General features: G+C 73.3%; 1 protein-coding gene and 1 long non-coding RNA gene across 2 annotated transcripts in view; both read right to left on the minus strand.

Annotated features, from left to right (window-relative positions):
- The window catches only part of CDH13 (cadherin 13), a 714,654-nt gene that overhangs the window by 532,625 nt on the left and 156,432 nt on the right, over positions 1 to 25,597 (minus strand). The gene's annotated exons all lie outside the window — the stretch shown is intronic.
- LOC125443470 lies at positions 308 to 25,022 on the minus strand. The gene is made up of 3 exons (XR_007246125.1): positions 24,898 to 25,022; positions 2,050 to 2,055; positions 308 to 319 (listed from the first exon to the last, which is right to left on the minus strand). It is a non-coding gene; the product is annotated as an uncharacterized LOC125443470 (long non-coding RNA).

Below are 25,597 nucleotides of genomic sequence, written 5' to 3' on the forward strand. Positions count from 1 at the left end.
CCCTCTTGATATTTAATCTCTTTCTCCTTTTTTTGCAATATAAATAATGAGGGGGAGTGAGCAGGGGTTCAATTAAGCAGCAAAGATTTCTTTCCAAAGCAGTGAGAGATAATAAATGCCACCACACCATCTTTGAGAAAGTATCCGAGCATACACATCCTGCCTGTGACCAGCTGTTTTTGGAAAGGAGCCTCACACTGACCTTAGGGAGGAAGAATATGTACAGGTACTTTTGGAGAGGAAGGGAAAGGAGTTTGTAAGCCACCTTGAGACTCCTCACGGGAGAGAAAAGATGTGGTATAAATCCAAATTCCTCCTCCTCTTCATGTGTGACCACGTATTTGGGATACTCTGAAAATTTATCTTCCATCTGTGGGAGGCGCATTTCAACTCCACAAGAAAATGACAGGGAAAGGTTGTTGCTTTCGTGGCCTGATTGTACATTTCTGCAAGTATCAGGCTGACCACCAGAGAAAACAGAACTAGTTGGAGTTTTGATCTCAACCAGCAAATTCTTCCTCTAGTCTAAGTCTCTGGGTGGGGACTTCAATATGGTGGTGGAAAGTTGCAGCTGACATATGGTGACCCAATAGGGTTCTCAAGGTAAGAGCCGTTCAGATGTGGCTTGTCATTCCCTGACTCCTCATTACAACTTTGGACTTCCTTGGTGGTCTCCCATTCAAATATTACCCAGAGTCAACTCTGGTTAGCTTCTGAGATCCAATGAGATTGGGCTAGCCTGGGCTGTCAGATCAGGTCAGAACTTCATTGTAGGATTGTGATAATATAGCTGACTCCCCTGTGGCAGAACACATTATCTATCTATCTATCTATCTATCTATCTATCTATCTATCTATCTATCTATCTATCTATCTATCTATCTATCTATCTATCTATCTATCTATCTATCTATCTATCTATCTATCTATCTATCTATCTATTTATTATTAGACTTATAGACTGCCCTCCCCCGGAGGGCTCAGGGCGGTTCACAACAGATAAATAAATAAACAAACACCATACATTTTAGTAATGGTGTACATTAAAACACAGCGTTCAGTCATAAAATAACATTTCAAACAACAGATGGCGTCCAACAACTAAAACTCCTCTAAGAGGGAAACAGCAGGGCCCCAGTTGTTAAAAGGGGGGGCATCAGCGGCTGGCCTCCCCAAAAGCCCAGCGGAATAGCTCAGTCATACAGGCCCTGTAAAACTCATTAAGGTCCCGCAGGGCCCGGACAGTTGGAGGGAGAGCGTTACAGTTTAGTCTCCATCCTGTAATCTGCTCAGATTAGTCTGAAGCAAACTTATCTCCATTTATAATTTTCATGACCAGCTAGAAACTGTGATGCTAATCAACACAGCAGAGTGCCTCACGCCATTTACATCTTCGGTCAGCTCAAGAAGGCTGAGCCGATCCCACAGCTTGTGACATGGCACTGGCAAAGTCACATTGCTTCCCGCTCTAACTGGTAATTTGTTGTGACAAATGGTCCTCAAATCTGACCATTGGCATACTAAATCTCTGACGAGTTTGCAAATAATTTTACCGTTGCCGAGGTATTTCACCTGTTGTTACCATTACAGGAAATATACATAGTTTATGCAAATGCCTGCTGTTACACAAAAACATTTTCTGCACTACAGAGCTCTGCAACTTGTTTATTTGTCATGCCACAATTTAGTCTCCAGGGATTTTCAGAATACATAAAGCTATTCATGTCCCCCTCCTGCCGCTGTCTTTTGTGTTTGTTTACTGGTTCCAGTGGGAGTTGATTTAAAAATGGTAATTCATTGAAACAGAGTGTTGTTATCTTACATTTCCTTTAAAAAAAATCAATATTCTCTCTCCAATACATTCTCCTTACCTTATTTCTTAATTGTTTTCTTTCCCTACTGTAGCTTGTTGGTTCAGTGCTTTGAGGCCATTCAATATTCATGCAGCCAATGAGAGGGTAATGGTAAGGGGAAGCTCTATCAAGTCTCAGCAGATGTATGGTGACCCCCCAGGGTTTTCAAGGCAAGAGATGAGCAGAGGTGGTTTACCATTGCCTACCTCTGAACAGCAACCCTGGACTTCCTTGGTGGTCTCCCATCAAAGAATTAACCAGGGCTGACTCTGCGCAGTTTCCAAGGTCTGATGAGATTGGGCTAGCCTGGGACATCCAGGTGAGGGCTGATGAACAAAGGTGGTTTGCCATTGCTTTCACCTACGCAGTGGCATAGGAGGTTAAGAGCTCGTGTATCTAATCTAAAGGAACCGGGTTTGATTCCCAGCTCTGCCACCTGAGCTGTGGAGGCTTATCAGATTAGCCTGTGCACTCCCACACATGCCACCTGGGTGACCTTGGGTTGGTCACAGCTTCCCGGAGCTCTCTCAGCCCCACCCACCTCACAGGGTGTTTGTTGTGAGGGGGGAAGGGCAAGGAGATTGTAAGCCCCTTTGAGTCTCCTGCAGGAGAGAAAGGGGAGATATAAATCCAAACTCCTCCTCCTCCTCCTTCTTTTTATCAACCCTAACTTCCCTGGTGGGCTTCCATCCAAGTACTAACCAGAACTGACCCTGCTTAGGTTCCAAAATTTAATGAGATTGGGACAGCCTTGGCCAACCACGTCAGGGCAAAGAGAGGACTCTGTGGTTTAATTATGAAGGAAAGTGACCTAAATGCAGTAATTTATGCCCAAGCACCAAGAGTCTCAGCTCAGGAGACATTCATCATCTACCCGTGTGGACACTTACAAAAGTGGTCAGTGGTCATAGAGAGGTAGAGACAGATTTTGCCCAGAAGGAAGCTCTAGATATGTGACTCGGGAACTCCATCAGGTTATACAACAGAGCACTGTTGAAATTACTGAAACATATTTTTTTTTAAACTGTCATGCAATATTGGGTGTTTATTATCCAAAGTATGATCTTCCCTTGCAAAATTCTACTGGTCTTGTGTAAGCCACTGGATTATGCCCAAAGTAACCCTTGAGATCTTGGTCATGCTGTCCAGTGCAACAACCCCAGGTTTTGTAACTTCAATCTCTTCATTTGTCTAAAGCAGGGGTCCCCAAACTACAGCCCGGGGGCCAAATGTGGCCCCCTGAAGGCATTTATCCGGCCCGCCAGGCATGGCGGCGATGGCTCCATTCATGTGCAGTGGGGGCTCGAGGGAGAGGAGGAACCGGCCCCAACGGCCGTTGATTGCAGTTACATGATGGCACCCCCAAATCTCCATGAATTTTCTGGCCCAGAGTTGGAAACCTTACATGTGGCAACACCTGCTCCGCCCTTCCCTCTCAGCTACTCCATGTGTTGCTCTCAGGCTTTCTGTTCCGCCTCACTCCCATTGGCATCAGCCAGGCTGGCGAATCGCTCGCTGGCTGCTAGGGAGGAAAGAACCCAGGAAGATACCTGATCCTGGGTTAGATGGAATGTTTCATTGGGAAAGTTCTGCTTTTTTTTTTTTACAGGGGAAGGTATTCCACAGCCTCCCCAACAATATTTGGAGGCCACCCTGTACTTGACATACTTTGGTCACTGTTCTAAAAATAGACCATGACAGAAAGGCTGAAAGGTGAAATCAAACATTTTACAATCATTTGTGCATAGGAATTTGTTCATAGTTTTTTTTAGTCCGGCCCTCCAACAGTCTGAGGGACAGTGAACTGGCCCCCTGTTTAAAAAGTTTGGGGACCCCTGGTCTAAAGGCAAGCTACTTGAAATATATATTTTTCCCCTGAAGACCATTTACGGGCATTGATACATTGATTGTCCCTCTGATGAAGAGCAAAGGTTCGAAATGGAAAAAGAATTTGGCCATAACCCAACACAGAGTTAAGGCAGTGCGTTTACGTCCATTGAAAATCAATAGCCTTGAGGAAGCTGAACTCTGTATAGGGTGCTTTTATCTTTAAATAGGACAATAAATATTCACCTTCGGGGACCTTCATGATCAGCTTGTCATTCAGGAAATATCACGTCGAAGTTACGATTTTTATGGCAGGCGTTAAAAAAAAATCTAAAAAGTATCTCCCCAGGAACAGCCGTTTGTTTACAGCTCTAATTTATTTTCACACACAAAAAAGAAGTCATTACTCAAATTGATTGGCCTCTAATGACTGCGAACACACAGCCCAGATACCTTTGGGTGACTAAAAAGCCACTTTCGCGCATTTTACATGACTATACGCTACTAAGTTGTATCAATGCTAAATATTTATAATGAATATTACCAAATTGCATGGCTACTTTAGATTGATCCCAAAGAGGTAATTTTATTGAATGGTTTACCACAACATGACCACATAGCCTGGAAAACCCACCCTAAACCGGCGATTCTGGCCATGAAAACCTTTGATAAACCATATTTAATGGTTTCTTTGGACAAAACTGAGGTCACCTTTTCCCCAAACTAACATACCAAATGTTGGCAGTCATTAAAATTCAGACCTGTTTTGTATGTGAATTGCATAAGGCCATAAAATGGAGTAAGCAAATGCCCCCTTCTTCCATTTTGATCAAAGAAAGAAAGCTAATATGTGTGGCTAAAAACTAGATAAAGAAAGAAAGCATATATGGAGGACCCTCTTTGAAAAGACACTGGAAGGCCATTTGATTCAACAGAGGGCCTTTCCCCACTTACCTTAAGCCCCGCGCTACTTGAGGAGAGTAGTGCGGGGTCCCCCGGCACTCCCCACGAGAGGGGCGGCGAGAGTGCGGGATCATGGGGACGCCCGGGTGCGCGCCAGGGATGCCGCGCACTGGGAATTGCGGGCAGCAGCCCTTGGAAAAAGGTAAGTGGGGAAAGGGCCAGAGGTAATAGGATGTAGCTTTTTAATGCATGTTATCCTATTTGGAGGAAATTTAAGATTCTAGTGTTGTTGAATTGTTTAATTATTATTGTAAACCACCTTGAATCATGGGGAAAGGTAGGATAGAAATGTTTTAATAAATATATACATATTTGAGCATTCATAGAATTCAACACTCCCCTGTCCCAAGTGCTCACACTGAGGCTGATTCCGCATGGACCAAAAATCAGCAGTGTGAAAACGGTGTGAAAACTGTATAAACCCTTTTACACTGTTTCAAATCCTTTTACACTGTTTTCTCACCATTTTCACACTGCTGTTTTTGGCCCATGCGGAACCAGCATTCTGTAGTTGTTAAGAGCAGGTGCACTCTAATCTGCAGAACCGGGTTTGATTCCCCACTCTGCCATTTGAGCTGTGGAGGCTTTATCTGGTGAACCAGATGAGCTTGTGCAACACACGCCAACTGGGTGACCTTGGGTTAGTCACAGCTCTTTGGAGCTCTCTCAGCCCCATCCACCTCACAGAGTGCTTGTTGTGAGGGGGAAAGAAAAAGGAGATTGTAAGCCCCTTTGAGTCTCCCTACAGGAAAGAAAGGGGGGATATAAATCCGATTCTTCTTCATCATTTCCTTCTCCTCCTCCTCCTCCTCCTCTACTTCATTTGCACCTCATTCTCATCTTTCTCCCAAATGGAAGTCCAAAACAGCTTAATTTGTTTTCCTCACTTTTCATTTTAGCCACACAAGAACATTGAGAGATAGGTTAGGTTGAGAGTGCATGACAGCCCCAACGTCACCCAGAAAGCTTCCATGGCAGAGGGGGGATTTGACCCCGCTTTTCCCAGATTCTAGTCTGACACTCTAACCACTCCACATCACACTGGCCATTCCACCCACATAAAATCAAGAATCATTAAAACAACCCTGAAACACAGGATAATTTTTACTGAAAAGGGTCCACTGAATTCATCACAGGATGGCCCATAGCATGGAATGGACCCATAGCATGTAATTTCATAGCTCATGTGAAGAAGAGCTGAAAAAGAGTTTGGACTGATATCCCATAGTGGCTTACAAACTCATAAGAACATAAGAACATAAGAACAAGCCAGCTGGATCAGACCAAAGTCCATCTAGTCCAGCTCTCTGCTACTCGCAGTGGCCCACCAGGTGCCTTTGAGAACTCACATGCAGGATGTGAAAGCAATGGCCTTCTGTGGCTGTTGCTCCCGATCACCTGGTCTGTTAAGGCATTTGCAATCTCAGATCAAGGAGGATCAAGATTGGTAGCCATAAATCGACTTCTCCTCCATAAATCTGTCCAAGCCCCTTTTAAAGCTATCCAGGTTAGTGGCCATCACCACCTCCTGTGGCAGCATATTCCAAACACCAATCACACGTTGCGTGAAGAAGTGTTTCCTTTTATTAGTCCTAATTCTTCCCCCCAGCATTTTCAATGAATGCCCCTGGTTCTAGTATTGTGAGAAAGAGAGAAAAATTTCTCTCTGTCAACATTTTCTACCCCATGAATAATTTTATAGACTTCAATCATATCCCCCCTCAGCTGCCTCCTCTCCAAACTAAAGAGTCCCAAACGCTGCAGCCTCTCCTCATAGGGAAGGTGCTCCAGTCCCTCAATCATCCTTGTTGCCCTTCTCTGCACTTTTTCTATCTCCTCAATATCCTTTTTGAGATGCGGCGACCAGAACTGGACACAGTACTCCAAGTGCGGTCGCACCACTGCTTTATATAAGGGCATGACAATCTTTGCAGTTTTATTATCAATTCCTTTTCTAATGATCCCCAGCATAGAGTTTGCCTTTTTCACAGCTGCCATGCATTGAGTTGACATTCCCATGGATCTATCAACTAAGACGCCTAAATCCCTTTCCTGGTCTGTGACTGACAGCACTGACCCCTGTATTTATTTATTTTATTTATTGTTTCGATTTATAAACCGCCCCATCCCCTGGGGGCTCTGGGCGGTGCACAACATTCACATATACAATTAATTAAATCGATAACAACAATATAATACTAAAATCCATTAAAAGCTACTTAAAAACAGCGGTTAATATCATAATAGGTGCCCTATTATGACCAATTCAATCACCGCAGTAAAAAGAAAGGGAGAGGTCAGGTTCCTCTCTGGGAGGATAATAAGGTGGTAAAGTGCATCAGATGGTATGTGCAAAAGAGCAGGGGAGGAAGGAGAGGGGGAGGGGAAGGGGGCGCCACTCAGTGACTGGACACTCCAAAGGCCCGGTGGAACAACTCGGTCTTACAGGCCCTGCGGAATTCACCAAGGTCCCGCGTGTATGTAGCGTGTATGTGAAGTTTGGATTTTTTGCCCTTATGTGCATCACTTTACATTTTGCTACATTGAACTGCATTTGCCATTTCTGAGCCCACTCACCTAATTTATCAAGGTCCGCTTGGAGCTCTTCGCAATCCTTTGTGGTTCTCACCACCCTACATAATTTGGTATCATCTGCAAACTTGGCCACCACGCTACCCACCCCTACTTCCAGGTCATTTATGAATAGGTTAAAGAGCACTGGTCCCAAAATGGATCCTTGGGGGACACCACTCCCGACATCTCTCCAGTGTGAGAACTTCCCATTTACACCCACTCTTTGTTTCCTGTTTCTCAACCAGTTTTTAATCCATAGGAGGACTTCCCCTCTTATTCCTAAACTCCTTCCCTTCCTCTCCCCACAACATACACCTTGTGAGGTAGGTGGGGCTGAGAGAGTTCAGAGAGAACTGTGACTGGCCTGAGGTCACCCAGCAGGATTCATGTGGAGGAGCGGGGAAACAAACCCAGTTCATCAGATCAGAGTCTTCCACTCATGTGGAGGAGGGGGGAATCAAACCCTGCTCTCCAGTTTAGAGTCCTTCACTCGTAACACAATACCATGGTGTGTTCAGTAACTGCACAACACTAGTTCTCTAGCAATTGAAAAACCAGAAGGAACCAGTACGGCCCAGCAGATATTACACCAATACTTGCAAAGCATGTGCCACAATCTGGGTTAGTGACTCATAATTGTGAGATATACAGGCTTGTCACAGACAACCGCGGGCATCCCAGATGGTAAGAATGCGACTCGCCTGCCACCAAAGGTTTGGCACCCACCCACCTTTATACAAATTAACTTAATTGTTGTCAAACAGGAACAGAATAGCAAAATTCACTGCCATCCACCCAAAGATGATGTGTTCTCAGCGTGGCTCTTTTGCTGCTGAACAAGTTGGCTGTCTCTACCTAAACAGGCTCCACGTCGCGTGCAAGAGCCAAAAACCCGAAAAAGGATAACCTGACACTCCATTCAATCTGTGCCAAGAAATGACTCAATAAGATGTACTGTTCCTTGGTATATCCCTTCCTAAAATATGAGTAAGAAACAAATCATAATCTGAATGGAAAATGTGCCTCACAGCAAAATCCAGTAAAGAAACTGGGAACTTATTATACTCTGTCTCCAAAAAAAGATGTTAGCACAGTCAACTGAGGTGCAACCATTGAGAAAATTGTATGCTTCTGCATTAGAATATAGTCCCGAACGAATACGAGAATTATCATTCATTTTTACATGCTTTGTCAATACCATTACTGGTATGCTGTGCATTATTGAGCATGGTACTTTGTATAATTAAATTGAATGCCAAGATGTATTTTTACTTTCAAAACGATGGGATGGGGAAGCAGGGCTAGGTGGGCACTTGGACCCAGGCAGAGCATTCTACAACGAACAAGGTCCGACATATTGAGTTCTATGGCGGAGGAATATACAACCCTACTAACATCTTTGAATGTTGAATATTGCTATGCAGAAGATTTTAAAAACTTTCACGTCGGTCTTTTAAGACTAAACCACCCATGGTAGTCCAGGTTGAGAGAAATAAAACAGGTTGAAGTTGCTTTGGGGGAAAGAGCTGCATGAACGTCTCCCCCAAACCTTTTTATCACATCCTACCAGTGTGATATTTACGTGGTGTGGAATCCACCACAGATAGCCAACAGCAGAGTGAATTGGATGATTGGCATTCTTTCAGACAGTATTAGTTTTCTTTAAAATATTGTTAACATTAGTTGAGGCAGAATCAAACTTGAGAGCTTTAGCTTTGCAAAACCCTATTAATTCCTGCTAAATTGATGTTCTCTTTTGAAAATTTAATGGAAAATGTCTGCTTTCCTCTGGTTCATTTATAGAAGAAGGAACTGGGGTGGGCAGAAGAAACTTGCATCAGCTAAATATAATTGTGAAATACCATCTCCAGAAATATATAACTGCTCTACGAACTACCAATAAATAAAGATACTGTCAAATGAATAGTCCTTGAAATACCTGTATTTAGTACTAACTGAGGAGGCTTCAACTATCAGAGAAAGCCTTGTTACTCCAGAGGACGCTTTCAGAAGACTTTTCACTTAGAAGCTTCCAAAAGATTTCATTTGCCAGAAGAGAGTGACTGGATCATCCAAGCCACTGAAATTCCTGTAATTCTGAGCAATGGTGTATCTACGGGGGGATAGAGGGGGCATATGACCCATGTTCACACACTGAAGATTTTTAAACCAAAGAAACAGTCACTTGTGATTCAACATTTACCATAACAGATTCTATACTGTAGGCCATCTCAGTCATGTGTGTTGGGATAAGAGCTCCTGGTAGTTGGAGATTATCTCTTTATCGTAGTTAGCAGAGCGGCACGGGTGGCTAGAACACAGCAGAAGCCCTTACCTCGTGTGCGTGCGTGTGCGTGATGAATCCCAATGTGCGGCAAGCTTACACAAAAGAAAGTCGGAGTCAGTTATAGTTTCTTATCTAATAAAAAGAGTATTTATTAGTGAACTCCATTCTAGATAGAAAGGTAGGTAGATAGAGTCACTATGCTATCTTAATCTAGCTACCCCCCCCCCCCCCCTCACCCTCCGTCCCCCCCCCCCCACCCCCCCCCCCCCCCACCCCCCCCCCCCCCCACCCCCCCCCCCCCCCACCCCCCCCCCCCCCCACCCCCCCCCCCCCCCACCCCCCCCCCCCCCCACCCCCCCCCCCCCCCACCCCCCCCCCCCCCCACCCCCCCCCCCCCCCACCCCCCCCCCCCCCCACCCCCCCCCCCCCCCACCCCCCCCCCCCCCCACCCCCCCCCCCCCCCACCCCCCCCCCCCCCCACCCCCCCCCCCCCCCACCCCCCCCCCCCCCCACCCCCCCCCCCCCCCACCCCCCCCCCCCCCCACCCCCCCCCCCCCCCACCCCCCCCCCCCCCCACCCCCCCCCCCCCCCACCCCCCCCCCCCCCCACCCCCCCCCCCCCCCACCCCCCCCCCCCCCCACCCCCCCCCCCCCCCACCCCCCCCCCCCCCCACCCCCCCCCCCCCCCACCCCCCCCCCCCCCCACCCCCCCCCCCCCCCACCCCCCCCCCCCCCCACCCCCCCCCCCCCCCACCCCCCCCCCCCCCCACCCCCCCCCCCCCCCACCCCCCCCCCCCCCCACCCCCCCCCCCCCCCACCCCCCCCCCCCCCCACCCCCCCCCCCCCCCACCCCCCCCCCCCCCCACCCCCCCCCCCCCCCACCCCCCCCCCCCCCCACCCCCCCCCCCCCCCACCCCCCCCCCCCCCCACCCCCCCCCCCCCCCACCCCCCCCCCCCCCCACCCCCCCCCCCCCCCACCCCCCCCCCCCCCCACCCCCCCCCCCCCCCACCCCCCCCCCCCCCCACCCCCCCCCCCCCCCACCCCCCCCCCCCCCCACCCCCCCCCCCCCCCACCCCCCCCCCCCCCCACCCCCCCCCCCCCCCACCCCCCCCCCCCCCCACCCCCCCCCCCCCCCACCCCCCCCCCCCCCCACCCCCCCCCCCCCCCACCCCCCCCCCCCCCCACCCCCCCCCCCCCCCACCCCCCCCCCCCCCCACCCCCCCCCCCCCCCACCCCCCCCCCCCCCCACCCCCCCCCCCCCCCACCCCCCCCCCCCCCCACCCCCCCCCCCCCCCACCCCCCCCCCCCCCCACCCCCCCCCCCCCCCACCCCCCCCCCCCCCCACCCCCCCCCCCCCCCACCCCCCCCCCCCCCCACCCCCCCCCCCCCCCACCCCCCCCCCCCCCCACCCCCCCCCCCCCCCACCCCCCCCCCCCCCCACCCCCCCCCCCCCCCACCCCCCCCCCCCCCCACCCCCCCCCCCCCCCACCCCCCCCCCCCCCCACCCCCCCCCCCCCCCACCCCCCCCCCCCCCCACCCCCCCCCCCCCCCACCCCCCCCCCCCCCCACCCCCCCCCCCCCCCACCCCCCCCCCCCCCCACCCCCCCCCCCCCCCACCCCCCCCCCCCCCCACCCCCCCCCCCCCCCACCCCCCCCCCCCCCCACCCCCCCCCCCCCCCACCCCCCCCCCCCCCCACCCCCCCCCCCCCCCACCCCCCCCCCCCCCCACCCCCCCCCCCCCCCACCCCCCCCCCCCCCCACCCCCCCCCCCCCCCACCCCCCCCCCCCCCCACCCCCCCCCCCCCCCACCCCCCCCCCCCCCCACCCCCCCCCCCCCCCACCCCCCCCCCCCCCCACCCCCCCCCCCCCCCACCCCCCCCCCCCCCCACCCCCCCCCCCCCCCACCCCCCCCCCCCCCCACCCCCCCCCCCCCCCACCCCCCCCCCCCCCCACCCCCCCCCCCCCCCACCCCCCCCCCCCCCCACCCCCCCCCCCCCCCACCCCCCCCCCCCCCCACCCCCCCCCCCCCCCACCCCCCCCCCCCCCCACCCCCCCCCCCCCCCACCCCCCCCCCCCCCCACCCCCCCCCCCCCCCACCCCCCCCCCCCCCCACCCCCCCCCCCCCCCACCCCCCCCCCCCCCCACCCCCCCCCCCCCCCACCCCCCCCCCCCCCCACCCCCCCCCCCCCCCACCCCCCCCCCCCCCCACCCCCCCCCCCCCCCACCCCCCCCCCCCCCCACCCCCCCCCCCCCCCACCCCCCCCCCCCCCCACCCCCCCCCCCCCCCACCCCCCCCCCCCCCCACCCCCCCCCCCCCCCACCCCCCCCCCCCCCCACCCCCCCCCCCCCCCACCCCCCCCCCCCCCCACCCCCCCCCCCCCCCACCCCCCCCCCCCCCCACCCCCCCCCCCCCCCACCCCCCCCCCCCCCCACCCCCCCCCCCCCCCACCCCCCCCCCCCCCCACCCCCCCCCCCCCCCACCCCCCCCCCCCCCCACCCCCCCCCCCCCCCACCCCCCCCCCCCCCCACCCCCCCCCCCCCCCACCCCCCCCCCCCCCCACCCCCCCCCCCCCCCACCCCCCCCCCCCCCCACCCCCCCCCCCCCCCACCCCCCCCCCCCCCCACCCCCCCCCCCCCCCACCCCCCCCCCCCCCCACCCCCCCCCCCCCCCACCCCCCCCCCCCCCCACCCCCCCCCCCCCCCACCCCCCCCCCCCCCCACCCCCCCCCCCCCCCACCCCCCCCCCCCCCCACCCCCCCCCCCCCCCACCCCCCCCCCCCCCCACCCCCCCCCCCCCCCACCCCCCCCCCCCCCCACCCCCCCCCCCCCCCACCCCCCCCCCCCCCCACCCCCCCCCCCCCCCACCCCCCCCCCCCCCCACCCCCCCCCCCCCCCACCCCCCCCCCCCCCCACCCCCCCCCCCCCCCACCCCCCCCCCCCCCCACCCCCCCCCCCCCCCACCCCCCCCCCCCCCCACCCCCCCCCCCCCCCACCCCCCCCCCCCCCCACCCCCCCCCCCCCCCACCCCCCCCCCCCCCCACCCCCCCCCCCCCCCACCCCCCCCCCCCCCCACCCCCCCCCCCCCCCACCCCCCCCCCCCCCCACCCCCCCCCCCCCCCACCCCCCCCCCCCCCCACCCCCCCCCCCCCCCACCCCCCCCCCCCCCCACCCCCCCCCCCCCCCACCCCCCCCCCCCCCCACCCCCCCCCCCCCCCACCCCCCCCCCCCCCCACCCCCCCCCCCCCCCACCCCCCCCCCCCCCCACCCCCCCCCCCCCCCACCCCCCCCCCCCCCCACCCCCCCCCCCCCCCACCCCCCCCCCCCCCCACCCCCCCCCCCCCCCACCCCCCCCCCCCCCCACCCCCCCCCCCCCCCACCCCCCCCCCCCCCCACCCCCCCCCCCCCCCACCCCCCCCCCCCCCCACCCCCCCCCCCCCCCACCCCCCCCCCCCCCCACCCCCCCCCCCCCCCACCCCCCCCCCCCCCCACCCCCCCCCCCCCCCACCCCCCCCCCCCCCCACCCCCCCCCCCCCCCACCCCCCCCCCCCCCCACCCCCCCCCCCCCCCACCCCCCCCCCCCCCCACCCCCCCCCCCCCCCACCCCCCCCCCCCCCCACCCCCCCCCCCCCCCACCCCCCCCCCCCCCCACCCCCCCCCCCCCCCACCCCCCCCCCCCCCCACCCCCCCCCCCCCCCACCCCCCCCCCCCCCCACCCCCCCCCCCCCCCACCCCCCCCCCCCCCCACCCCCCCCCCCCCCCACCCCCCCCCCCCCCCACCCCCCCCCCCCCCCACCCCCCCCCCCCCCCACCCCCCCCCCCCCCCACCCCCCCCCCCCCCCACCCCCCCCCCCCCCCACCCCCCCCCCCCCCCACCCCCCCCCCCCCCCACCCCCCCCCCCCCCCACCCCCCCCCCCCCCCACCCCCCCCCCCCCCCACCCCCCCCCCCCCCCACCCCCCCCCCCCCCCACCCCCCCCCCCCCCCACCCCCCCCCCCCCCCACCCCCCCCCCCCCCCACCCCCCCCCCCCCCCACCCCCCCCCCCCCCCACCCCCCCCCCCCCCCACCCCCCCCCCCCCCCACCCCCCCCCCCCCCCACCCCCCCCCCCCCCCACCCCCCCCCCCCCCCACCCCCCCCCCCCCCCACCCCCCCCCCCCCCCACCCCCCCCCCCCCCCACCCCCCCCCCCCCCCACCCCCCCCCCCCCCCACCCCCCCCCCCCCCCACCCCCCCCCCCCCCCACCCCCCCCCCCCCCCACCCCCCCCCCCCCCCACCCCCCCCCCCCCCCACCCCCCCCCCCCCCCACCCCCCCCCCCCCCCACCCCCCCCCCCCCCCACCCCCCCCCCCCCCCACCCCCCCCCCCCCCCACCCCCCCCCCCCCCCACCCCCCCCCCCCCCCACCCCCCCCCCCCCCCACCCCCCCCCCCCCCCACCCCCCCCCCCCCCCACCCCCCCCCCCCCCCACCCCCCCCCCCCCCCACCCCCCCCCCCCCCCACCCCCCCCCCCCCCCACCCCCCCCCCCCCCCACCCCCCCCCCCCCCCACCCCCCCCCCCCCCCACCCCCCCCCCCCCCCACCCCCCCCCCCCCCCACCCCCCCCCCCCCCCACCCCCCCCCCCCCCCACCCCCCCCCCCCCCCACCCCCCCCCCCCCCCACCCCCCCCCCCCCCCACCCCCCCCCCCCCCCACCCCCCCCCCCCCCCACCCCCCCCCCCCCCCACCCCCCCCCCCCCCCACCCCCCCCCCCCCCCACCCCCCCCCCCCCCCACCCCCCCCCCCCCCCACCCCCCCCCCCCCCCACCCCCCCCCCCCCCCACCCCCCCCCCCCCCCACCCCCCCCCCCCCCCACCCCCCCCCCCCCCCACCCCCCCCCCCCCCCACCCCCCCCCCCCCCCACCCCCCCCCCCCCCCACCCCCCCCCCCCCCCACCCCCCCCCCCCCCCACCCCCCCCCCCCCCCACCCCCCCCCCCCCCCACCCCCCCCCCCCCCCACCCCCCCCCCCCCCCACCCCCCCCCCCCCCCACCCCCCCCCCCCCCCACCCCCCCCCCCCCCCACCCCCCCCCCCCCCCACCCCCCCCCCCCCCCACCCCCCCCCCCCCCCACCCCCCCCCCCCCCCACCCCCCCCCCCCCCCACCCCCCCCCCCCCCCACCCCCCCCCCCCCCCACCCCCCCCCCCCCCCACCCCCCCCCCCCCCCACCCCCCCCCCCCCCCACCCCCCCCCCCCCCCACCCCCCCCCCCCCCCACCCCCCCCCCCCCCCACCCCCCCCCCCCCCCACCCCCCCCCCCCCCCACCCCCCCCCCCCCCCACCCCCCCCCCCCCCCACCCCCCCCCCCCCCCACCCCCCCCCCCCCCCACCCCCCCCCCCCCCCACCCCCCCCCCCCCCCACCCCCCCCCCCCCCCACCCCCCCCCCCCCCCACCCCCCCCCCCCCCCACCCCCCCCCCCCCCCACCCCCCCCCCCCCCCACCCCCCCCCCCCCCCACCCCCCCCCCCCCCCACCCCCCCCCCCCCCCACCCCCCCCCCCCCCCACCCCCCCCCCCCCCCACCCCCCCCCCCCCCCACCCCCCCCCCCCCCCACCCCCCCCCCCCCCCACCCCCCCCCCCCCCCACCCCCCCCCCCCCCCACCCCCCCCCCCCCCCACCCCCCCCCCCCCCCACCCCCCCCCCCCCCCACCCCCCCCCCCCCCCACCCCCCCCCCCCCCCACCCCCCCCCCCCCCCACCCCCCCCCCCCCCCACCCCCCCCCCCCCCCACCCCCCCCCCCCCCCACCCCCCCCCCCCCCCACCCCCCCCCCCCCCCACCCCCCCCCCCCCCCACCCCCCCCCCCCCCCACCCCCCCCCCCCCCCACCCCCCCCCCCCCCCACCCCCCCCCCCCCCCACCCCCCCCCCCCCCCACCCCCCCCCCCCCCCACCCCCCCCCCCCCCCACCCCCCCCCCCCCCCACCCCCCCCCCCCCCCACCCCCCCCCCCCCCCACCCCCCCCCCCCCCCACCCCCCCCCCCCCCCACCCCCCCCCCCCCCCACCCCCCCCCCCCCCCACCCCCCCCCCCCCCCACCCCCCCCCCCCCCCACCCCCCCCCCCCCCCACCCCCCCCCCCCCCCACCCCCCCCCCCCCCCACCCCCCCCCCCCCCCACCCCCCCCCCCCCCCACCCCCCCCCCCCCCCACCCCCCCCCCCCCCCACCCCCCCCCCCCCCCACCCCCCCCCCCCCCCACCCCCCCCCCCCCCCACCCCCCCCCCCCCCCACCCCCCCCCCCCCCCACCCCCCCCCCCCCCCACCCCCCCCCCCCCCCACCCCCCCCCCCCCCCACCCCCCCCCCCCCCCACCCCCCCCCCCCCCCACCCCCCCCCCCCCCCACCCCCCCCCCCCCCCACCCCCCCCCCCCCCCACCCCCCCCCCCCCCCACCCCCCCCCCCCCCCACCCCCCCCCCCCCCCACCCCCCCCCCCCCCCACCCCCCCCCCCCCCCACCCCCCCCCCCCCCCACCCCCCCCCCCCCCCACCCCCCCCCCCCCCCACCCCCCCCCCCCCCCACCCCCCCCCCCCCCCACCCCCCCCCCCCCCCACCCCCCCCCCCCCCCACCCCCCCCCCCCCCCACCCCCCCCCCCCCCCACCCCCCCCCCCCCCCACCCCCCCCCCCCCCCACCCCCCCCCCCCCCCACCCCCCCCCCCCCCCACCCCCCCCCCCCCCCACCCCCCCCCCCCCCCACCCCCCCCCCCCCCCACCCCCCCCCCCCCCCACCCCCCCCCCCCCCCACCCCCCCCCCCCCCCACCCCCCCCCCCCCCCACCCCCCCCCCCCCCCACCCCCCCCCCCCCCCACCCCCCCCCCCCCCCACCCCCCCCCCCCCCCACCCCCCCCCCCCCCCACCCCCCCCCCCCCCCACCCCCCCCCCCCCCCACCCCCCCCCCCCCCCACCCCCCCCCCCCCCCACCCCCCCCCCCCCCCACCCCCCCCCCCCCCCACCCCCCCCCCCCCCCACCCCCCCCCCCCCCCACCCCCCCCCCCCCCCACCCCCCCCCCCCCCCACCCCCCCCCCCCCCCACCCCCCCCCCCCCCCACCCCCCCCCCCCCCCACCCCCCCCCCCCCCCACCCCCCCCCCCCCCCACCCCCCCCCCCCCCCACCCCCCCCCCCCCCCACCCCCCCCCCCCCCCACCCCCCCCCCCCCCCACCCCCCCCCCCCCCCACCCCCCCCCCCCCCCACCCCCCCCCCCCCCCACCCCCCCCCCCCCCCACCCCCCCCCCCCCCCACCCCCCCCCCCCCCCACCCCCCCCCCCCCCCACCCCCCCCCCCCCCCACCCCCCCCCCCCCCCACCCCCCCCCCCCCCCACCCCCCCCCCCCCCCACCCCCCCCCCCCCCCACCCCCCCCCCCCCCCACCCCCCCCCCCCCCCACCCCCCCCCCCCCCCACCCCCCCCCCCCCCCACCCCCCCCCCCCCCCACCCCCCCCCCCCCCCACCCCCCCCCCCCCCCACCCCCCCCCCCCCCCACCCCCCCCCCCCCCCACCCCCCCCCCCCCCCACCCCCCCCCCCCCCCACCCCCCCCCCCCCCCACCCCCCCCCCCCCCCACCCCCCCCCCCCCCCACCCCCCCCCCCCCCCACCCCCCCCCCCCCCCACCCCCCCCCCCCCCCACCCCCCCCCCCCCCCACCCCCCCCCCCCCCCACCCCCCCCCCCCCCCACCCCCCCCCCCCCCCACCCCCCCCCCCCCCCACCCCCCCCCCCCCCCACCCCCCCCCCCCCCCACCCCCCCCCCCCCCCACCCCCCCCCCCCCCCACCCCCCCCCCCCCCCACCCCCCCCCCCCCCCACCCCCCCCCCCCCCCACCCCCCCCCCCCCCCACCCCCCCCCCCCCCCACCCCCCCCCCCCCCCACCCCCCCCCCCCCCCACCCCCCCCCCCCCCCACCCCCCCCCCCCCCCACCCCCCCCCCCCCCCACCCCCCCCCCCCCCCACCCCCCCCCCCCCCCACCCCCCCCCCCCCCCACCCCCCCCCCCCCCCACCCCCCCCCCCCCCCACCCCCCCCCCCCCCCACCCCCCCCCCCCCCCACCCCCCCCCCCCCCCACCCCCCCCCCCCCCCACCCCCCCCCCCCCCCACCCCCCCCCCCCCCCACCCCCCCCCCCCCCCACCCCCCCCCCCCCCCACCCCCCCCCCCCCCCACCCCCCCCCCCCCCCACCCCCCCCCCCCCCCACCCCCCCCCCCCCCCACCCCCCCCCCCCCCCACCCCCCCCCCCCCCCACCCCCCCCCCCCCCCACCCCCCCCCCCCCCCACCCCCCCCCCCCCCCACCCCCCCCCCCCCCCACCCCCCCCCCCCCCCACCCCCCCCCCCCCCCACCCCCCCCCCCCCCCACCCCCCCCCCCCCCCACCCCCCCCCCCCCCCACCCCCCCCCCCCCCCACCCCCCCCCCCCCCCACCCCCCCCCCCCCCCACCCCCCCCCCCCCCCACCCCCCCCCCCCCCCACCCCCCCCCCCCCCCACCCCCCCCCCCCCCCACCCCCCCCCCCCCCCACCCCCCCCCCCCCCCACCCCCCCCCCCCCCCACCCCCCCCCCCCCCCACCCCCCCCCCCCCCCACCCCCCCCCCCCCCCACCCCCCCCCCCCCCCACCCCCCCCCCCCCCCACCCCCCCCCCCCCCCACCCCCCCCCCCCCCCACCCCCCCCCCCCCCCACCCCCCCCCCCCCCCACCCCCCCCCCCCCCCACCCCCCCCCCCCCCCACCCCCCCCCCCCCCCACCCCCCCCCCCCCCCACCCCCCCCCCCCCCCACCCCCCCCCCCCCCCACCCCCCCCCCCCCCCACCCCCCCCCCCCCCCACCCCCCCCCCCCCCCACCCCCCCCCCCCCCCACCCCCCCCCCCCCCCACCCCCCCCCCCCCCCACCCCCCCCCCCCCCCACCCCCCCCCCCCCCCACCCCCCCCCCCCCCCACCCCCCCCCCCCCCCACCCCCCCCCCCCCCCACCCCCCCCCCCCCCCACCCCCCCCCCCCCCCACCCCCCCCCCCCCCCACCCCCCCCCCCCCCCACCCCCCCCCCCCCCCACCCCCCCCCCCCCCCACCCCCCCCCCCCCCCACCCCCCCCCCCCCCCACCCCCCCCCCCCCCCACCCCCCCCCCCCCCCACCCCCCCCCCCCCCCACCCCCCCCCCCCCCCACCCCCCCCCCCCCCCACCCCCCCCCCCCCCCACCCCCCCCCCCCCCCACCCCCCCCCCCCCCCACCCCCCCCCCCCCCCACCCCCCCCCCCCCCCACCCCCCCCCCCCCCCACCCCCCCCCCCCCCCACCCCCCCCCCCCCCCACCCCCCCCCCCCCCCACCCCCCCCCCCCCCCACCCCCCCCCCCCCCCACCCCCCCCCCCCCCCACCCCCCCCCCCCCCCACCCCCCCCCCCCCCCACCCCCCCCCCCCCCCACCCCCCCCCCCCCCCACCCCCCCCCCCCCCCACCCCCCCCCCCCCCCACCCCCCCCCCCCCCCACCCCCCCCCCCCCCCACCCCCCCCCCCCCCCACCCCCCCCCCCCCCCACCCCCCCCCCCCCCCACCCCCCCCCCCCCCCACCCCCCCCCCCCCCCACCCCCCCCCCCCCCCACCCCCCCCCCCCCCCACCCCCCCCCCCCCCCACCCCCCCCCCCCCCCACCCCCCCCCCCCCCCACCCCCCCCCCCCCCCACCCCCCCCCCCCCCCACCCCCCCCCCCCCCCACCCCCCCCCCCCCCCACCCCCCCCCCCCCCCACCCCCCCCCCCCCCCACCCCCCCCCCCCCCCACCCCCCCCCCCCCCCACCCCCCCCCCCCCCCACCCCCCCCCCCCCCCACCCCCCCCCCCCCCCACCCCCCCCCCCCCCCACCCCCCCCCCCCCCCACCCCCCCCCCCCCCCACCCCCCCCCCCCCCCACCCCCCCCCCCCCCCACCCCCCCCCCCCCCCACCCCCCCCCCCCCCCACCCCCCCCCCCCCCCACCCCCCCCCCCCCCCACCCCCCCCCCCCCCCACCCCCCCCCCCCCCCACCCCCCCCCCCCCCCACCCCCCCCCCCCCCCACCCCCCCCCCCCCCCACCCCCCCCCCCCCCCACCCCCCCCCCCCCCCACCCCCCCCCCCCCCCACCCCCCCCCCCCCCCACCCCCCCCCCCCCCCACCCCCCCCCCCCCCCACCCCCCCCCCCCCCCACCCCCCCCCCCCCCCACCCCCCCCCCCCCCCACCCCCCCCCCCCCCCACCCCCCCCCCCCCCCACCCCCCCCCCCCCCCACCCCCCCCCCCCCCCACCCCCCCCCCCCCCCACCCCCCCCCCCCCCCACCCCCCCCCCCCCCCACCCCCCCCCCCCCCCACCCCCCCCCCCCCCCACCCCCCCCCCCCCCCACCCCCCCCCCCCCCCACCCCCCCCCCCCCCCACCCCCCCCCCCCCCCACCCCCCCCCCCCCCCACCCCCCCCCCCCCCCACCCCCCCCCCCCCCCACCCCCCCCCCCCCCCACCCCCCCCCCCCCCCACCCCCCCCCCCCCCCACCCCCCCCCCCCCCCACCCCCCCCCCCCCCCACCCCCCCCCCCCCCCACCCCCCCCCCCCCCCACCCCCCCCCCCCCCCACCCCCCCCCCCCCCCACCCCCCCCCCCCCCCACCCCCCCCCCCCCCCACCCCCCCCCCCCCCCACCCCCCCCCCCCCCCACCCCCCCCCCCCCCCACCCCCCCCCCCCCCCACCCCCCCCCCCCCCCACCCCCCCCCCCCCCCACCCCCCCCCCCCCCCACCCCCCCCCCCCCCCACCCCCCCCCCCCCCCACCCCCCCCCCCCCCCACCCCCCCCCCCCCCCACCCCCCCCCCCCCCCACCCCCCCCCCCCCCCACCCCCCCCCCCCCCCACCCCCCCCCCCCCCCACCCCCCCCCCCCCCCACCCCCCCCCCCCCCCACCCCCCCCCCCCCCCACCCCCCCCCCCCCCCACCCCCCCCCCCCCCCACCCCCCCCCCCCCCCACCCCCCCCCCCCCCCACCCCCCCCCCCCCCCACCCCCCCCCCCCCCCACCCCCCCCCCCCCCCACCCCCCCCCCCCCCCACCCCCCCCCCCCCCCACCCCCCCCCCCCCCCACCCCCCCCCCCCCCCACCCCCCCCCCCCCCCACCCCCCCCCCCCCCCACCCCCCCCCCCCCCCACCCCCCCCCCCCCCCACCCCCCCCCCCCCCCACCCCCCCCCCCCCCCACCCCCCCCCCCCCCCACCCCCCCCCCCCCCCACCCCCCCCCCCCCCCACCCCCCCCCCCCCCCACCCCCCCCCCCCCCCACCCCCCCCCCCCCCCACCCCCCCCCCCCCCCACCCCCCCCCCCCCCCACCCCCCCCCCCCCCCACCCCCCCCCCCCCCCACCCCCCCCCCCCCCCACCCCCCCCCCCCCCCACCCCCCCCCCCCCCCACCCCCCCCCCCCCCCACCCCCCCCCCCCCCCACCCCCCCCCCCCCCCACCCCCCCCCCCCCCCACCCCCCCCCCCCCCCACCCCCCCCCCCCCCCACCCCCCCCCCCCCCCACCCCCCCCCCCCCCCACCCCCCCCCCCCCCCACCCCCCCCCCCCCCCACCCCCCCCCCCCCCCACCCCCCCCCCCCCCCACCCCCCCCCCCCCCCACCCCCCCCCCCCCCCACCCCCCCCCCCCCCCACCCCCCCCCCCCCCCACCCCCCCCCCCCCCCACCCCCCCCCCCCCCCACCCCCCCCCCCCCCCACCCCCCCCCCCCCCCACCCCCCCCCCCCCCCACCCCCCCCCCCCCCCACCCCCCCCCCCCCCCACCCCCCCCCCCCCCCACCCCCCCCCCCCCCCACCCCCCCCCCCCCCCACCCCCCCCCCCCCCCACCCCCCCCCCCCCCCACCCCCCCCCCCCCCCACCCCCCCCCCCCCCCACCCCCCCCCCCCCCCACCCCCCCCCCCCCCCACCCCCCCCCCCCCCCACCCCCCCCCCCCCCCACCCCCCCCCCCCCCCACCCCCCCCCCCCCCCACCCCCCCCCCCCCCCACCCCCCCCCCCCCCCACCCCCCCCCCCCCCCACCCCCCCCCCCCCCCACCCCCCCCCCCCCCCACCCCCCCCCCCCCCCACCCCCCCCCCCCCCCACCCCCCCCCCCCCCCACCCCCCCCCCCCCCCACCCCCCCCCCCCCCCACCCCCCCCCCCCCCCACCCCCCCCCCCCCCCACCCCCCCCCCCCCCCACCCCCCCCCCCCCCCACCCCCCCCCCCCCCCACCCCCCCCCCCCCCCACCCCCCCCCCCCCCCACCCCCCCCCCCCCCCACCCCCCCCCCCCCCCACCCCCCCCCCCCCCCACCCCCCCCCCCCCCCACCCCCCCCCCCCCCCACCCCCCCCCCCCCCCACCCCCCCCCCCCCCCACCCCCCCCCCCCCCCACCCCCCCCCCCCCCCACCCCCCCCCCCCCCCACCCCCCCCCCCCCCCACCCCCCCCCCCCCCCACCCCCCCCCCCCCCCACCCCCCCCCCCCCCCACCCCCCCCCCCCCCCACCCCCCCCCCCCCCCACCCCCCCCCCCCCCCACCCCCCCCCCCCCCCACCCCCCCCCCCCCCCACCCCCCCCCCCCCCCACCCCCCCCCCCCCCCACCCCCCCCCCCCCCCACCCCCCCCCCCCCCCACCCCCCCCCCCCCCCACCCCCCCCCCCCCCCACCCCCCCCCCCCCCCACCCCCCCCCCCCCCCACCCCCCCCCCCCCCCACCCCCCCCCCCCCCCACCCCCCCCCCCCCCCACCCCCCCCCCCCCCCACCCCCCCCCCCCCCCACCCCCCCCCCCCCCCACCCCCCCCCCCCCCCACCCCCCCCCCCCCCCACCCCCCCCCCCCCCCACCCCCCCCCCCCCCCACCCCCCCCCCCCCCCACCCCCCCCCCCCCCCACCCCCCCCCCCCCCCACCCCCCCCCCCCCCCACCCCCCCCCCCCCCCACCCCCCCCCCCCCCCACCCCCCCCCCCCCCCACCCCCCCCCCCCCCCACCCCCCCCCCCCCCCACCCCCCCCCCCCCCCACCCCCCCCCCCCCCCACCCCCCCCCCCCCCCACCCCCCCCCCCCCCCACCCCCCCCCCCCCCCACCCCCCCCCCCCCCCACCCCCCCCCCCCCCCACCCCCCCCCCCCCCCACCCCCCCCCCCCCCCACCCCCCCCCCCCCCCACCCCCCCCCCCCCCCACCCCCCCCCCCCCCCACCCCCCCCCCCCCCCACCCCCCCCCCCCCCCACCCCCCCCCCCCCCCACCCCCCCCCCCCCCCACCCCCCCCCCCCCCCACCCCCCCCCCCCCCCACCCCCCCCCCCCCCCACCCCCCCCCCCCCCCACCCCCCCCCCCCCCCACCCCCCCCCCCCCCCACCCCCCCCCCCCCCCACCCCCCCCCCCCCCCACCCCCCCCCCCCCCCACCCCCCCCCCCCCCCACCCCCCCCCCCCCCCACCCCCCCCCCCCCCCACCCCCCCCCCCCCCCACCCCCCCCCCCCCCCACCCCCCCCCCCCCCCACCCCCCCCCCCCCCCACCCCCCCCCCCCCCCACCCCCCCCCCCCCCCACCCCCCCCCCCCCCCACCCCCCCCCCCCCCCACCCCCCCCCCCCCCCACCCCCCCCCCCCCCCACCCCCCCCCCCCCCCACCCCCCCCCCCCCCCACCCCCCCCCCCCCCCACCCCCCCCCCCCCCCACCCCCCCCCCCCCCCACCCCCCCCCCCCCCCACCCCCCCCCCCCCCCACCCCCCCCCCCCCCCACCCCCCCCCCCCCCCACCCCCCCCCCCCCCCACCCCCCCCCCCCCCCACCCCCCCCCCCCCCCACCCCCCCCCCCCCCCACCCCCCCCCCCCCCCACCCCCCCCCCCCCCCACCCCCCCCCCCCCCCACCCCCCCCCCCCCCCACCCCCCCCCCCCCCCACCCCCCCCCCCCCCCACCCCCCCCCCCCCCCACCCCCCCCCCCCCCCACCCCCCCCCCCCCCCACCCCCCCCCCCCCCCACCCCCCCCCCCCCCCACCCCCCCCCCCCCCCACCCCCCCCCCCCCCCACCCCCCCCCCCCCCCACCCCCCCCCCCCCCCACCCCCCCCCCCCCCCACCCCCCCCCCCCCCCACCCCCCCCCCCCCCCACCCCCCCCCCCCCCCACCCCCCCCCCCCCCCACCCCCCCCCCCCCCCACCCCCCCCCCCCCCCACCCCCCCCCCCCCCCACCCCCCCCCCCCCCCACCCCCCCCCCCCCCCACCCCCCCCCCCCCCCACCCCCCCCCCCCCCCACCCCCCCCCCCCCCCACCCCCCCCCCCCCCCACCCCCCCCCCCCCCCACCCCCCCCCCCCCCCACCCCCCCCCCCCCCCACCCCCCCCCCCCCCCACCCCCCCCCCCCCCCACCCCCCCCCCCCCCCACCCCCCCCCCCCCCCACCCCCCCCCCCCCCCACCCCCCCCCCCCCCCACCCCCCCCCCCCCCCACCCCCCCCCCCCCCCACCCCCCCCCCCCCCCACCCCCCCCCCCCCCCACCCCCCCCCCCCCCCACCCCCCCCCCCCCCCACCCCCCCCCCCCCCCACCCCCCCCCCCCCCCACCCCCCCCCCCCCCCACCCCCCCCCCCCCCCACCCCCCCCCCCCCCCACCCCCCCCCCCCCCCACCCCCCCCCCCCCCCACCCCCCCCCCCCCCCACCCCCCCCCCCCCCCACCCCCCCCCCCCCCCACCCCCCCCCCCCCCCACCCCCCCCCCCCCCCACCCCCCCCCCCCCCCACCCCCCCCCCCCCCCACCCCCCCCCCCCCCCACCCCCCCCCCCCCCCACCCCCCCCCCCCCCCACCCCCCCCCCCCCCCACCCCCCCCCCCCCCCACCCCCCCCCCCCCCCACCCCCCCCCCCCCCCACCCCCCCCCCCCCCCATCCCGCCCCCCCCCAACCTCCCCCCCCCCCCCCCCCCCCCCCCCCACCCCCCCCCCCCCCCGCCCCCCACCCCTCCCACCCCCCCCCCCCCTCCCCCTCTTCCCCCCCCCCACCCCCCACCCCCCCCCCCCCCCCCCCCCACCCCCCCCCCCCCCCCCACCCCCCCCCCCCCCCCCCCCCACCCCCCCCACCCCCACCCCCCCCCACCCCCCCCCCCCCCCCCCCCCCCCCCCCCCCCCCCCCCCCCCCCCCATCTTCCATCCCCCCCCCCCCCCTCCCCCCCCCCCCCCTGCCCCCATCCACCCACCCCCCCCCCCCCCCCCCCCCCCGCCCCCCCCCCGCCCCCCCCCCCCCCCCCCCCACCCCCCAAAATCAAATTATGTGAAAGACCTCTACCTAAGACTAGACAGCAGCTGCCAGCCTGAATACTGACTTTGATAGACTAAGAGTCTGATTCGGTATAAGGCAGCTTCATGTGTTTGTGTTTATGTTCTCGGTCTCTGCCTTGCCTCCTCACGAGGAGTCTCACCTGCATTTCCTTCTCAGTCTCTGCACTCTTTAGCAGTGGCTTGATCTTGAAATACAGCTTCATCCACGGCCAGTTCTTCACGCCCATGAAAGCTCGGATGTTCCACTGAATCACAAGGAGGGCATCCCTGCAGAAGCACACAGGAGGTCAAAGTTATCTATCTATCTATCTATCTATCTATCTATCTATCTATCTCCCCCACCCCCCCCCCCCCCCACCCCCCCCCCCCCCCCCCCCCCGACCCCACCCCCCACCCACCCCCCCCCCCCCCAACCCCCTCCCCCCCCATGTGTGGTTTCCGGGCTGTATGGCCGTGTTCTAGCAGCATTCTCTCCAGACGTTTCACCTGCATCTGTGGCTGGCATCTTCAGAGGATCTTCTGAAGATGCCAGCCACAGATGCAGGCGAAACTTCAGGAGAGAATGCTGCTAGAACACAGCCATACAGCCCGGAAACCACACAGCACCCCAATTTACAGTACTTATTCTCAGTGGTTAGACATGAGAAGTGGAGATTCACCCCTAGCACCGATCTCCCTTTTTTCAGAAGCTGACGAGTAGCAGAAACAATTGTCTCCATAGTGATGCACTAGAAATTGTCCCTTGTCCCTGTGGTCTTTTCCACCGATGTTAGGGGAAATTCCTAGACTAGAATCATCAAGAAGTCACAGTTCTCTCAGCACAGTCTCAGTCCCACCTAC

This window comes from Sphaerodactylus townsendi, linkage group LG14 (genome assembly GCF_021028975.2).
Source record: "Sphaerodactylus townsendi isolate TG3544 linkage group LG14, MPM_Stown_v2.3, whole genome shotgun sequence".
NCBI lineage: Eukaryota > Metazoa > Chordata > Lepidosauria > Squamata > Sphaerodactylidae > Sphaerodactylus > Sphaerodactylus townsendi.